Below are 14,142 nucleotides of genomic sequence, written 5' to 3' on the forward strand. Positions count from 1 at the left end.
TTATCCAGTGCAATATGATACTCGCCACCGGCCCTGGATTGGTCTATCTGTGCGGTTTTCTGCGACTAAGCTGCTACTGTGGTTGCTGCCTTACTATGCAATTTTTACCGGGAGCCGTATCGCGACCGTAGGGGCAGAAAATTCCAACATTCGCTGTAAAAAAAATATGGTTGGAGTTAAAAAGAATCTTTAAAATTTAATTTGAGAAAAAATGAGTTTTAAAAATTTAATTTCTGTGGTCTCTTGCAGCGTTGTCGAAACTTGCTGTTCTACTGCACTTTTTTTGGAAGGCTAATTCATGATATCTGTACATTAAGAAAAATTAAAAATATTGCCTGCTGTTTTCGCAGTACATCATTCATATTAACAAATAAATGTCTTTACTGTACAAGGTTAGACGAAAATATGCAGTCACGAAAAGCACAACCATGCCTTATACGGCGTACCCGTTGCCATTCAAAATAGCTTCTAGTCATCTCGGAACGGATAAGCACAGTTCTTGTTGGTTTTCAAGGGATTTTATACCATTCTTCGTGCATAACAATGGCAAGTTGACGTCACAATGATGGAGGTGGGTAGCCATTACGTACCTATCTCTCGCAAGTAGACCACGATGGCTCGATAATATTCATAAAATCAGTCCTGGCCGATTCTAACTGTGTAAATAGTACAAATGGCTCTAAGCACTATGGGACTTTAACTTCTGAGGTCATCAGTGCCCTAGACTTAGAACTAAACCTAACTAACCTGAGGACATCACACAAATCCATGCCAGAGGCAGAATTCGAACCTGCGACCGTAGCAGCAGCGCGGTTCCGAACTGAAGCGCCTAGAACCCCTCTCTTCTTGCAACACCTCACCGTTCGGGAACAAATATCATACCACGGGATGGGCCTGGTCAGCCAAAATGGTAACATAATCCTTGGTAGTAATGCTACCTTGCTGAGTAGCCGTGGGACCCACGGAATTCCACGACGTGGCTGCCCGTATCGTCGTGTTTCACTACTGGGAAATAAAATCGGCCAGAAACTGGAAACGGGTAAAACAAGACTCATCCGACTACATGACTTTCTTGCATTGCTCCATAGCCCAGGTTTTATGGCTCCATCCGCACTTTTTCCTGTTACGGACATTTGTATTACTGATGAGCCGTTTTCGAATTGTAGCTGGGTCTGCAATTCCCTACCTACAGAGCCCGCTTCGAGATGGTTTGGTGCTGAGACGGTATGTGAGTGCGACATTCACTTCTGCTCTAACGTTTGCAGCTGTCGTCCTTACTTTTCGTCACAACCTTCCACAGTGACTCTCACGATCACTCTACACATACTTTCCTAACGTTATGACATAGCAGTTGATGTTTCTGTGGGGCCCGACCCCGTCGTCGCTTATAGGGTGCCTGAACGATGCTATTCAACAGTTCAGCCATATAACATTAATAGTTTTTATTACAAATATGATAAATGACAATACTTCGAATTTACAATGGTGTCGCAAGCGATGGGCGACATACAAAAAATCAAAGTCTTTTGCTGTATACAATGTCCATACAAGCTAACGATGTTGTTGTTGTGGTCTTCAGTCCAGAGACTGGATTGATGCAGCTCTCCATACTACTCTATCCTGTGCAAGCTTCTTCATCTCCCAGTACCTACTGCAACCTGCATCCTTCTGAATCTGTTTAGTGTATTCATCTCTTGGTCTCCCTCTACGATTTTTACCCCACACGCTTCCCTCCAATACTAAATTGATGATCCCTTGATGCCTCAGAATATGCCCTACCAACCGATCCCTTCTTCTAGTCAAGTTGTGCCACAAACTCCTCTTCTCCCCAATTCTATTCAATACGTCCTCAGTAGTTATGTGATCTACTCATCTAATCTTCAGCATTCTTCTGTAGCACCACATTTCGAAAGCTTCTATTCTCTTCTTGTCCAAACTATTTATCGTCCACGTTTCACTTCCGTACATGGCTACACTCCATACAAATACTTTCAGAAACGACTTCCTGTCACTTAAATCTATACTCGATGTTAACAAATTTTTCATCTTCAGAAACGCTTTTCTTGCCATTGCCAGTCTACATTTTATATCCTCTCTACTTCGACCATCATCACTTAGTTTGCTCCGCAAATAGCAAAACTCCTTTACTACTTCAAGTGTCTCATTTCCCTCGGGATGACTAGGTGTTGTGTGTTGTCCTTAGGTTAGTTAGGTTTAAGTAGTTCTAAGTTCTAGAGGACTGATGACCATAGATGTTAAGTCCCATAGTGCTCAGAGCCATTTGAACCATTTTTGTCTCATTTCCTAATCTAATTCCCTCAGCATCAGCCGACTTAATTGGACTACATTCCATTATCCTCGTTTTGCTTTTGTTGTTGTTCATCTTATATCGTCCTATCAAGAAACTGTCCATTCCGTTCAACTGCTCTTCCAAGACCTTTGCTGTCTCTGACAGAATTACAATGTCATCGGCAAACCTCAAAGTTTTTATTTCTTCTCCGTGGATTTTAATACCTACTCCGAATTTTTCTTTTGTTTCCTTTACTGTTTGCTCAATATACAGATCGAATAACATCGGGGAGAGGCTACAACCCTGTCTCACTCCCTTCCCAACCGCTGCTTCCCTTTCACGTCCCTCGACTCTTATAACTGCCATCTGGTTTTTGTACAAATTGTAAACAGCCGTTCGCTCCCTGTACTTTACCCTTGCCACCTCCAGAATTTGAAAGAGAGCTAGGATCGCTATTAACTGGTATCGTAACTCTCTCTGCTAGGTCGGGTCTAGTAGTGTGCGGCCGATGCTGACAGGAGCGGCGCTTATATTCTCTTCTTGCAGAGGCCCCTTTTGTCGTCATGCGGTCCTAGTCAGCGGGCTGTTGCCTAACGTCGTCTTACCGCCTTCTCTACTCTTGCTTTCTTCGTCTTCGTGCCGTCGCTTGTCGATGCGCCGAAACAGTTTCTCCTCACTCCCAATACGCGGTATACATCTTCCTTTTTCCGCTTTCCCTGTGTACTGTATAAATTTTGGATGCAATGCCTCTTGAAACACCAAACTCTGCCGAGTCCCTCGGTTACGGAAACACCCACCATACACAAGCACCAACGATTTGCCCACTTGCGAATGCACGTAGCTCCGACATAACTGACTCACGACTACTCAGAGCACTGTTGTGACCACGAGGACACTGAACAGGTGCAGGCTTGGCTAGCATCTACATTTATGTTCAGGCATTCGTTTCTCGAGATGGCCGGCCGGTGTGGCCAAGCGGTTAAAGGCGCTACAGTCTGGAACCGCGTGACCGCTACGGTCGCAGGTTCGAATCCTGCCTCGGGCATGGATGTGTGTGATGTACTTAGGTTAGTTAGGTTTAAGTAGTTCTAAGTTCTAGGGGACTGATGACCTTAGAAGTTAAGTCCCATAGTGCTCAGAGCCATTTGAACCATTTTTTTTTTTTTCTCGAGATGCTACGTTATTTCTGTCCAGTCCCCGTACCTCCGCCGTAGTTGCTTTGGTAGTCAAACCTCACCCAGTAAACATCACAAAAAATTCCCTTCTAACGTGAGCAGACTAGGTAACGGATAAAGTTTTCCTAGCTCTCATTGCAAATCTGAAATCATAATCTTCAGCTAATTTGTTTAGTAACTGCGCCCTGTAGCATAAAAGGTAATAGCTAGGGAACGCACAGGTTTCGGCGCACTTATCAGTGATAGGTTGCAATTTTGTGGTCGTTGCTCCAAAACAGGAAAATATTGCTAGAATCGGTGTCCCTTACTATGGTCTCACTTTATCATCAGGTCGTTTTTCTCCAACCTTAATGGTAGCGGAGAAACTGAAGTTTTACTTTTGTAAAATATCAATGTAAAATTAGATTTAGAAAAACATGCGAATTGTTATTCACTAAGAGTATTTTACAATTGTCAGTTAAATCAAGTTATTCTCGATGTCACGTGTGAGCTAATTGCTGTTTTAGAAGGTAGCGGCGAGTGGAACAAGTTAAGAATTGAATGCCCAGTTTATCGTGGGAAGGGCGAGATGTATTGCGGGGGAAGGCCAGGGCTCCTCCTGCCAAGGAACGCCGGCCAAGTGTGTGAATCTGGCGCGCGGCCTTCACGGCGCAGCTGCAGTTGGCAGGCCTGCGCGGCGCCGGCGGCAGCTGCGCCCGCACCTGCTCCGGAGAACTCGAGCCGCAGGGGGCTGGCGCTGGGACTCGAACCGCAGCCGCTAGACCGGAAAATCTCGCCAACACACTGCGGCCCGGCACCTGGGGAGAAAATCAATTAACGTGGCTTCCGTCTGCGTCTAACGGCACCAGCGAGCGCACGAAATTAGCACAAGCCACGAGCGTAATTCTGAAACAAAGCCTCCGATATATATATTCTTGTAAATTACTATACGAGGCGTGGCTGTAAAATAACGGGCCTGGTGCTTATTATATATCTTAAAAAAATTATGTGTAACTATTTATTTTAGAGGAAACACTCTCCTAGTAAATTTGTTTGTCCTTCGATTTATCGTTATCTGTTACTGATTTTTAGTGAAGTTAGTTTTTACGTTTAGCTTTCAAAAAAATACAAAAGAGATATAATAAGCAAAATAATGAATTTCGTAGGTTGCCAATTACGTATTATATCTGGTTTTATCGGGCGCCAGGCTCCCTATAAATTACTGTAAATGCAATAGCGTAGTGTTACTCAGAACAGTTCACTGATCTGAAATTATTACTATCACAGAAAATTGACAAGTTTTAATAAAATTATTTCACTGGATTCCTTCAATTAATCTCACTGAATATTTTTACATAATTTCTTCCGCTCCGGCTATCAGACATTGTGCTGTGAAAAAATATTTTTAAATGTGCCGCGTAATGGCGGCTAATTGTTAACAGTCAGAGATCACTGTTACGCGCTCCGCAGCAGCTGGAAACATGCTAAATACTTTTCATTAAATATTCTTTTCATAAGACAAATGTGGCGTAGGTTCTTGAAATAACACACGGAGATCACTTTATACTAATATATTCTTACTAGGACACAGTTTACACCATTAAATATTTGCAATTACGTTACGACGGAAACAAATGCTAGCGCAACACAATAGCTTACGTACCTTATTCCAGCTAACACCACAACGAACAGAACAAAACAGACTAGACAGAAGAATGAGCATTGCATTGTGTTTTATACTCTTACATAGATAATAATACTTCTTTTAATTACTTACACATTATAATCTCATACAATAAAAATAATGTCTTTTCTGCATCTATCGATGTATATTGTATATTTTTACAGTTGGCAGATAAATCGATGTTTGCAGTTCATTTTGAGTCACGTACAGTCATTTTTATTTATGTTTCACGTCGATAATGGTGAATATTGCAAAAGGGACACAACATGCTGTCACAGAGTAAGCACTCATGGGCTAAAGACGAACGACCAGTAGCTGTGAATTGTGAAGCCTTCTCACAAGGGGAGGCCACGACGTTGGGATCCCCGACTTAGGCCATTAAAACATCATAACTTGCAAGTTGTAAGGCGCACTACTCGGGCAGTTCCGAGAAAATCGCAATACAAGTTTTACGCGTCTGTTATGTGGCTTATGTACCTGTGCTGGTTGCCCTCTGTAATAAAAAACTGAGTGAAAGGATAAACGAGGAATTTGAAAGGGTGTCCTGTGACGTCCGCCCCGATCAAATGCAGCGATCGATAATGAATAAATTGAAAAAAATATTATTTTTCAATTTATATTTTTTTTCATCACTGGTCGCATTATTTAATTTATATGACACTTGATAGGTAATGTAATTAAAAAAGAATGTACATTTTCATGAAGTTGTAGTGAATTTCATGTGTTGACTATCCACTATTTCTAAATTTTCAAGGACGAGGGACAAGCTTGGAAAGCCCAAGTCAAACCTCGATAAATAATGATGCGAATGACGATATTCACAATCAGTAATGCAGTAAGTCACATTGTGCCAGACCACAAGAGTAATGTACAATTACTCATCGGATGTGCTCTCGACACCACACTTGGCAGGATGTTATTTGACCTACAAACACGGAAAACATAAACTGGAACTTCATGCAATCACTACATGCAAATACACGTGTTTTTTCATTATATTACCTCTCAAATGTATAAATTAAAGTATATGACCAATGATAAAAAAGAAATAGATTAATAATTAAGTTCGCATGGGGGTCTAACCGTCGTTTCAGACACGTTCGTCTTACGAATTTCGAACGCTAATCTCTTGACCACCTTCGCACAGATACAAAAGCCACATAACTTCCCTTGCGATTTTCGCGGAATTGCCAGAGCAATGTACCTTACTACTTAACGGATTATGTTGTTGTAATGGCCTGAAGTCTGAAGTAAATCTGTGATCCCGGCGTCGTCGCTTCCCCTTGCGGTCTAATGCGGCATCTTTGGTGTCTGTATACAAATCAGTGTGATCATGGCCTTCGTTCTTGTGCGAACTGTTAATTTGTTTTCCCGGAAAAATTGTAAGTATAACATCAGAGCAACGAATTGTGAAGTTTCACATGAAACTTGGGAAAACTGCTATGCAGCTTATAATTTACTAAAAGAAATGTAAGGTGAAGACTGTTTTATCATGAACGTAAGTTTTTAAGTGGTTCAAGCATTTCCAAGATGGCCGTGAAGACGTTGAAGATCACTCACGCCCGGGACGTCTTTCAATATTAAAAACGGATGAAAGTATCGAAAAAGTAGGTAATCAGACTCGATCTGACTATCGGTTGAGTATTTGATCGATTGCTGAAATTGTGAGAATTGATAAAGAATACGTGCCAAATTTTACATATCGAGTTTAACACGAGAAAAATGTGTAAAATGTGTATGAAACTCGTTCCCGAAATTCTCATTATCGAATAAAAGGAAGCCCTTAAAATGTTTCTATTGACATTTTGAATACCATTGAAAATGATCCTAGTTTCTTGGAAAGTGTTAGCAAGTGACGATCTTGGTTTTTCAATTATGACCCAGAAGCTAAGCGCCAATCCATGCTTTAGAAGGGTCCAACTCCACTGAGAGCGAAAAAAGCTCGAATTAGCAAATCAAAATTCAAAATGATGATGATGACTTTTTTTATCTTCAAGGAAATGTGTATCTTCAATGGGTGGGTGAAGGTCAGACTATTAATCTACATTACTACCTTGAATGTCTTGCTGAGCTGCACAGGAAAATAAGAAAAGAACGACCCGAATTGTGGAAGAACAAGTGAATGGTTCTGCATCTACACAACGCACCGGCTGATGCCGCTTTGTCTGATACGTGGTTTCTAGGGAGGTACAGCATCCCAGGGTTAGACCACCAACTTCTTCGCATGACCTAACGCCATGTTACTTTTATATGTTAACCGAAGTCAAGTGAGCATTAAAAGAAACAAGACTTTAGTCCATTGAAGCAGTGAAAGAAAAATTGGTACTCGTCATCAAGGAGCTCACACAGAAAGACATCCTGCACTGTTTCCATCAATGGAAAATACGTATGGATTGTTGTAGGGCAAACGGAAGGGAGTAAATTGAGGGTCACAATAACTAAATGTGTGTGTTTTTGGAAATAATTATTTTTACATTAGTAGTCCCGTTATTTCATAACCACATCTCGTAGTTACAGAAAGCACAGTAACACAGCTGAACGAGATTTCAGTTACATGTCATTGTTTCAAGAAGTCACCACATGTTCTTGCATATCGTGCTCATAAGCACCTGAACCGTTTGAGGCTGGCCACTACCTGAAAACTTTGACGTGCACTACCTGTGTCTGGAGATGGTAGACCACGAGTCCATCTTTGATATGCCCAAAGAGATGGAAGTACAATCGCCACGCCAAGGGAACTCAAAGCAGCTTGCAGACATGTCATTTGGCACCGGCTACAGTCTGAACTACCAGCATTGACCTAAATACCACACTAACAATGAGATGGCTGATGTTGGCAGCAACGACTTGGCTTCTTATGTAGCGCATGCGCAAAGACCACTTTTCCCACACCTCGGCCCTCGCAGGTCTGTGGTATTATCGTGCCAAATCGAGACTGTACGTTGCATGGATTAGGTAGCACAGTGCAACCAAATATGGCAACGAGTTTCGTGTTAGTAAAACTGTTGTGGGGTCTGAAGACTTATACTGTGGCTTTCAGCCATGTCGGTGTCGTATTGAGTGTTCTGGACAGACTATCCCAGAAGATAATGCAGATCGCTTTGCCTGGAAATGTTGTGTCTTGAACTTCTTCTTTGTTGGAGAATTCTTCTATCACTGTGTGGACTGTCGTCTGGTTTGCTGCTCATTGTGATGACACCACGACTCATCTCCGATGACGATGGTGTACAGAAAATTGTCATATTGGGTATCGTATTGGACCAGCTCCTTTCAGGAAATTTTCATTCGATAGTTGATTTTGTGTAAGCTAGACTATGTTGTTGTTGTTGTTGTGGTCTTCAGTCCTGAGACTGGTTTGATGCAGCTCTCCATGCTACTCTATCCTGTGCAAGCTTCTTCATCTCCCAGTACCTACTGCAACCTACATCCTTTTGAATCTGCTTAGTGTATTGATCTCTTGGTCTCCCTCTACGATTTTTACCCTCCACGCTGCCCTCCAATGCTAAATTTGTGATCCCTTGATGCCTCAAAACATGTCCTACCAACCGATCCCTTCTTCTAGTCAAGTTGTGCCACAAACTTCTCTTCTCCCCAATCCTATTCAATACCTCCTCATTAGTTACGTGATCTACCCACCTTATCTTCAGCATTCTTCTGTAGCACCACATTTCGAAAGCTTCTATTCTCTTCTTGTCCATACTAGTTATCGTCCATGTTTCACTTCCATACATGGCTACACTCCATACAAATACTTTCAGAAACGACTTCCTGACACTTAAATCTATACTCGATGTTAAAAAATTTCTCTTCTTCAGAAATGATTTCCTTGCCATTGCCAGTCTACATTTTATATCCTCTCTACTTCGACCATCATCAGTTATTTTACTCCCTAAATAGCAAAACTCCTTTACTACTTTAAGTGTCTCATTTCCTAATCTAATCCCCTCAGCATCACCCGATTTAATTTGACTACATTCCATTATCCTCGTTTTGCTTTTGTTGATGTTCATCTTATATCCTCCTTTCAAGACACTGTCCATTCCGTTCAACTGCTCTTCCAAATCCTTTGCTGTCTCTGACAGAATTACAATGTCATCGGCGAACCTCAAAGTTTTTACTTCTTCTCCATGAATTTTAATACCTACTCCGAATTTTTCTTTTGTTTCCTTTACTGCTTGCTCAATATACAGATTGAATAACATCGGGGAGAGGCTACAACCCTGTCTCACTCCTTTCCCAACCACTAATTCCCTTTCATGCCCCTCGACTCTTATAACTGCCATCTGGTTTCTGTACAAATTGTAAATAGCCTTTCGCTCCCTGTATTTTACCCCTGCCGCCTTCAGAATTTGAAAGAGAGTATTCCAGTTAACGTTGTCAAAAGCCTTCTCTAAGTCTACAAATGCTAGAAACGTAGGTTTGCCTTTTCTTAATCTTTCTTCTAAGATAAGTCGTAAGGTTAGTATTGCCTCACGTGTTCCAACATTTCTACGGAATCCAAACTGATAGCTAGACTATAAAGATGAATATTTCGGGGCTAATCTGACAGCACTACATCTGTGGAGTCTCGAGGATGCGGAAAATCTCAAAGTTTTTACATAGAAGTTGTACGAGTATAATCTTCCTGAACGATCTCTAAGCTTGACTCATGGAGTGCAGCAGTTGATCACAGTATGCAGTACCGGTTAGTATATTCCATCTAACGTTTAACATTCACCCCCTGTGAATGCAAAATGATTCTGGAATAACAATAATCACATTTCATTTTGCAGCGTCAGCGCCTCATTTTTTTTTTTTTTTTTAATTGAGTTCCGAAGTACCTCAAGCCTCTGCTCCTTAATGAACAAGTGAGAAGGAGCTGTTTCATAAAACTCTGTAAAGAACAAAACTCAGACGATGTGCGAAAAGAAAGAAAAATATATAATCAGTAAACATGTTAAAAAGATAACTGAATGCATTGCACAGAAAGGTGAGGATCAGCTTAGAGAATAAGACCTACTTTTATAGCAAATATTCTTCAATCCTCTATCTTCGAGATCGTTTGAATAAAGTTAGCCAAATACGCTGCTAGCCATTAAAAGTGTAGTACTATGAAGGCCGTGTGCAACAAATGTTGAGTTCGACGTGAAGTGTATTACATGCTTGGATATTGCATGATTAGCATTTCAGCATCTGACCTCAAGCAACAAGACTTCAGTTGGTTGAAGACACTACGAATATTGACTCAGTCTCGGACGAAAATACGACGCTCTGCCCTCCCCTAACTCTCTCTTCTTACGCTAGTTCTAATCTAGCGCCTTACGGCCGCCCCATCACTTCTGGGTTCCTTAACGGTGAGCGTAACGTTGTGCTGGTATTAAAGTAACCTGAACGTGCACCTCTGCGAATTGTTTCCGAACTTAGGTGCTTGCGAATACAAAAGGTTATCTTAAAACTGCCTGGCTTCTCAGTAACTGCGCTATTGCAACTGATAAGTGTCTGTTCGCGCGCTATCTTCTGTTTGATAATAGCGCTTGGGAGAAGTACACTTCTTAGAAGACGGTACAATAAATTCGGTTGCGGTTCTTATTAAATGGGATTAACTGCAGAATATGGGTAAATATAAATGTCGTATGACTAGGGCCTCCCGTCGGGTAGACCGTTCGCCGGGTGCAAGTCTTTCGATTTCACGCCTCATCGGCGACTTGCCTTGTCGATGGGGATGAAACGATGATGATTAGGACAACACAACACCCAGTCCCTGAGCGGAGAAAATCTCCGACCCAGTCGGGAATCGAACCCGAGCCCTTGGGATTAACATTCTGTCGCGCTGGCCACTCAGCTACCGGGGGCGGACAGAATATGGGTGTGGGCAATAAATGACAAACTGCCTTCAGATAATCTACATGACTAATATAGAAGCATTATGGAAACAGGGACAAACTCATAGTAGGATTCAAAGAGACATTTACTGCAAACGTTGCTATAGTATTGCATCTACACCTATAGGAAGGGTGTTCATCAGTTTGCCGAGCAAAAGTGTTGCCGCCCACGCTTCATCGTGGTACAGAAGTCACTGCGCCACAGATGTGATATGCTGTACACACACACACAACACAGTCACCTGCACGAACAGATGAAGGAACGAAATATGAATTTTGGCGTTTCGTAGCCAGCGAGTTCATTAGGGACAGAATTTCAAACAAGATATTGGTCATAACTTTTTAAAGTAGCCAACGTGACATTCACCTGCATGTGGTTTAGGGAAACTGGTGCACATATGTGGATCGGAAGCCTGCTCCTCGTAAAGAAAGCACTTTATTTTTCGACCACTGCGCCGTTTTGTTGAGAGTAACCTACCAAGCGCCATCAATTGTTAGAAGTCGCAAAAAGGTTCTCCCTGGACTCCCCCCTCAAAAAACTGAGGGCAATAAAGGAGACAACGACCATGTGACAGACACTCTTCCCTTCCCGCTTCACGCAGGAAATTCACTGTCCTTCGTCGGCTACGCTTTGGCCTCACTTGACTGACTCCGACTTTAGGACCCACCTTACCGCCGCCGTGATGCCCACCTGACGGTGTCCCACATGCTACTAGAAGTCCAAATTTGGATGATTTGCGGCGATATCTTAACATTCTTGACAAGCTTCCTGTGGTGCTAGCAGACGACGCCACAGCGGCTGACTTGGTTTTTACTCGCCTTGGCCTCACTGACCGCCTGAAGAGTTGGAGGAGCATCCTTCACCTGCTCTGGCCCAGAGATCCCGTGGCGGCCCATCCCACCAGTTTATTCTCCTTGTTATTAAACGTTTGCTGTTTCTGACGTTTTATATTTTCTAAAATTTTAAAGTGGTGGTGATTAAACATTACTTTATGAAAGGCAAAACGCCTCAGAAGACTAAAGAGAAGCTTGATAAACATTACGGTGACTCTGCACCTTCGATTAGAACAGTTTATAAGTGGTTTCAAAATTTTCGGAGTGGCGTTATGGGCACAAGTGATGCTGAACGTTCTGGACGCCCTGTGGAGGTTATGGACTCCAGAAATCGTTGATAAAATCCATGATATGGTGATGGATGACAGAAGAGTTAAGGTGCGTGAGATTGCTAGTGCTGTGGGCATCTCGAATGAACGGTACATAATATTTTGCATAAACATTTGGAAATGAGAAAGCTATCCGCAAGATAGGTTCCGCGATTGCTCACTCTTGACCAAAAACGGAATCGTGTGAAGTGTTGCAAGGATGGTTTGCAGCTGTTCAGGAAGAACACTGTGGATAAAACATGGATACATTATTATACTCCTGAGACCAAACAACAATCTAAACAGCGGGTTACCAAGGGAGAAACTGCACCAAAAAAGGCGAAGACCATTCCTTCGGCCGAAAAGGTTATGGCTACTGTCTTCTGGGATTTGCAAGGGATAATCCTAATCGACTACATGGAAAAGGGTAAAACTATTACAGGTGCATATTATTCATCGTTATTGGGCCGTTTGAAAACCGAGCTGCAAGAAAAACGCCGGCGATTGGGCCGCAAAAAAGTCCTTTTCCATCACGACAATGCACCAGCTCACACCTCAGCAGTTGCGGTCGCAAAATTAATGGAAATAGGATTCCAACTCGTTTCACATCCCCCTTATTCTCCAGACTTGGTTCACTCGGACTACTATTTGTTCCCCAATTTACAGAAATGGAGCCGGCCGAAGTGGCCGTGCGGTTCTAGGCGCTGCAGTCTGGAACCGCGAGACCGCTGCGGTCGCAGGTTCGAATCCTGCCTCGGGCATGGATGTGTGTGATGTCCTTAGGTTAGTTAGGTTTAATTAGTTCTAAGTTCTAGGGGACTAATGACCTCAGAAGTTGAGTCCCATAGTGCTCAGAGCCATTTGAACCATTTGAACAGAAATGGCTGGCGGAACACAGATTTTATTCAAACGAGGAGGTGATTGTAGCAGCCAATAGCTATTTTGCAGCCTTGGACAATTCCTATTATTCGGAAGGGTTCAACAAGTTAGAACAGCGTTGGACGAAGTGTATTAGTCTAAAAGAGGCTATGTCGAAAAATAAAAAAGGTTTACCCCAAACATGTAAGTAGTTTTTATTTTTGCACACATTTTCAAACGCCTCTCTTATATTAAAGCCAACACAGTATGTTCAGTAGACCTTAAGCCCAGAAAGCATCGGGTGATAACTCTTAAATTAAAGCGCGTCGTCGACCATTGTTTCGGATGAAGCGGAAGTCTGTAATTGTGCGAATGTTGTCATACCCGCTTGCAGTCTACGATGTTTCGCGCAGAAGTGTGGGTTGATTTTATGCTTCACACTCAGTCACTCTCTCTCTCTCTCTCTGTATGTTATTGCGCCGGTTGTCAGGCTTACTACTAAATTTCTACTGCAAAACATAATCAAGTGCCACCCACCCTTAATGTTTTTAGCAACTACAGTGTCGATACCATGGGTCAGTGTGCGTGAAATTATCTTCGCACAGATACTGCAGATGTTTTAAGTCGATATACTGTGTCTTTGCAAATCTGACTGTAGCTGTACTGCTGCTGCCCAGTCCAAGAAGTCACCGGCTGGTGTTGCCCATGGAGTTGGCCTGGACATCTTCGATCCAACACATCGCACAACTGAAAAACTATTCCATAGCTCTCAGCCCCGTGGCATATGCTGCCTCGTACTGGCTGGCCATCTGATCCCCTGCGAGTGGCTCACCGAACCACACATTGATTAAACCATAGTTACTGTAGTCAGAGCAGTGCCCTATGTAAGTACCCCCAAGGATTCTTTTCCTATTTCTATACTAATGTACTGACTGCTAACATCCTAGACGGTTCCATTCACTAGGTCTCGGAAAATATGCCAGGGTATGTTGACTGATCTGCCCTTTTCACTGTGCGTTGCCTCACAATACTTTCTCTACAAAGACAGTATATTAGGAAAAGGACTCCGTCTTTTGCCAGAATGGTGTAGGATGTGAGACTGCTTTTGTAGCTTTTTATGCAAAGAGAGGATCCTCGAAGAGCTTCTGCTTGG

General features: G+C 42.5%; 1 protein-coding gene and 1 long non-coding RNA gene across 4 annotated transcripts in view; one reads left to right on the forward strand and one right to left on the reverse strand.

Moving 5' to 3' along the window:
• LOC126195224 (myristoylated alanine-rich C-kinase substrate) overlaps positions 1 to 14,142 on the forward strand; it is a 495,457-nt gene that overhangs the window by 284,098 nt on the left and 197,217 nt on the right. The window lies entirely within an intron of this gene.
• LOC126195227 (uncharacterized) overlaps positions 1 to 14,142 on the reverse strand; it is a 386,656-nt gene that overhangs the window by 252,483 nt on the left and 120,031 nt on the right. The window contains exon 3 of one of the 2 annotated variants that reach the window (XR_007538561.1): positions 4,167 to 4,262. This is a non-coding gene — a long non-coding RNA (uncharacterized LOC126195227). Of the gene's footprint in view, positions 1 to 3,930; positions 4,263 to 14,142 lie in introns of those variants that run through there. The other variant, XR_007538560.1, reaches the window with a different exon arrangement.

Source organism: Schistocerca nitens, chromosome 7, assembly GCF_023898315.1.
Source record: "Schistocerca nitens isolate TAMUIC-IGC-003100 chromosome 7, iqSchNite1.1, whole genome shotgun sequence".
In the NCBI taxonomy this organism is placed as follows: domain Eukaryota; kingdom Metazoa; phylum Arthropoda; class Insecta; order Orthoptera; family Acrididae; genus Schistocerca; species Schistocerca nitens.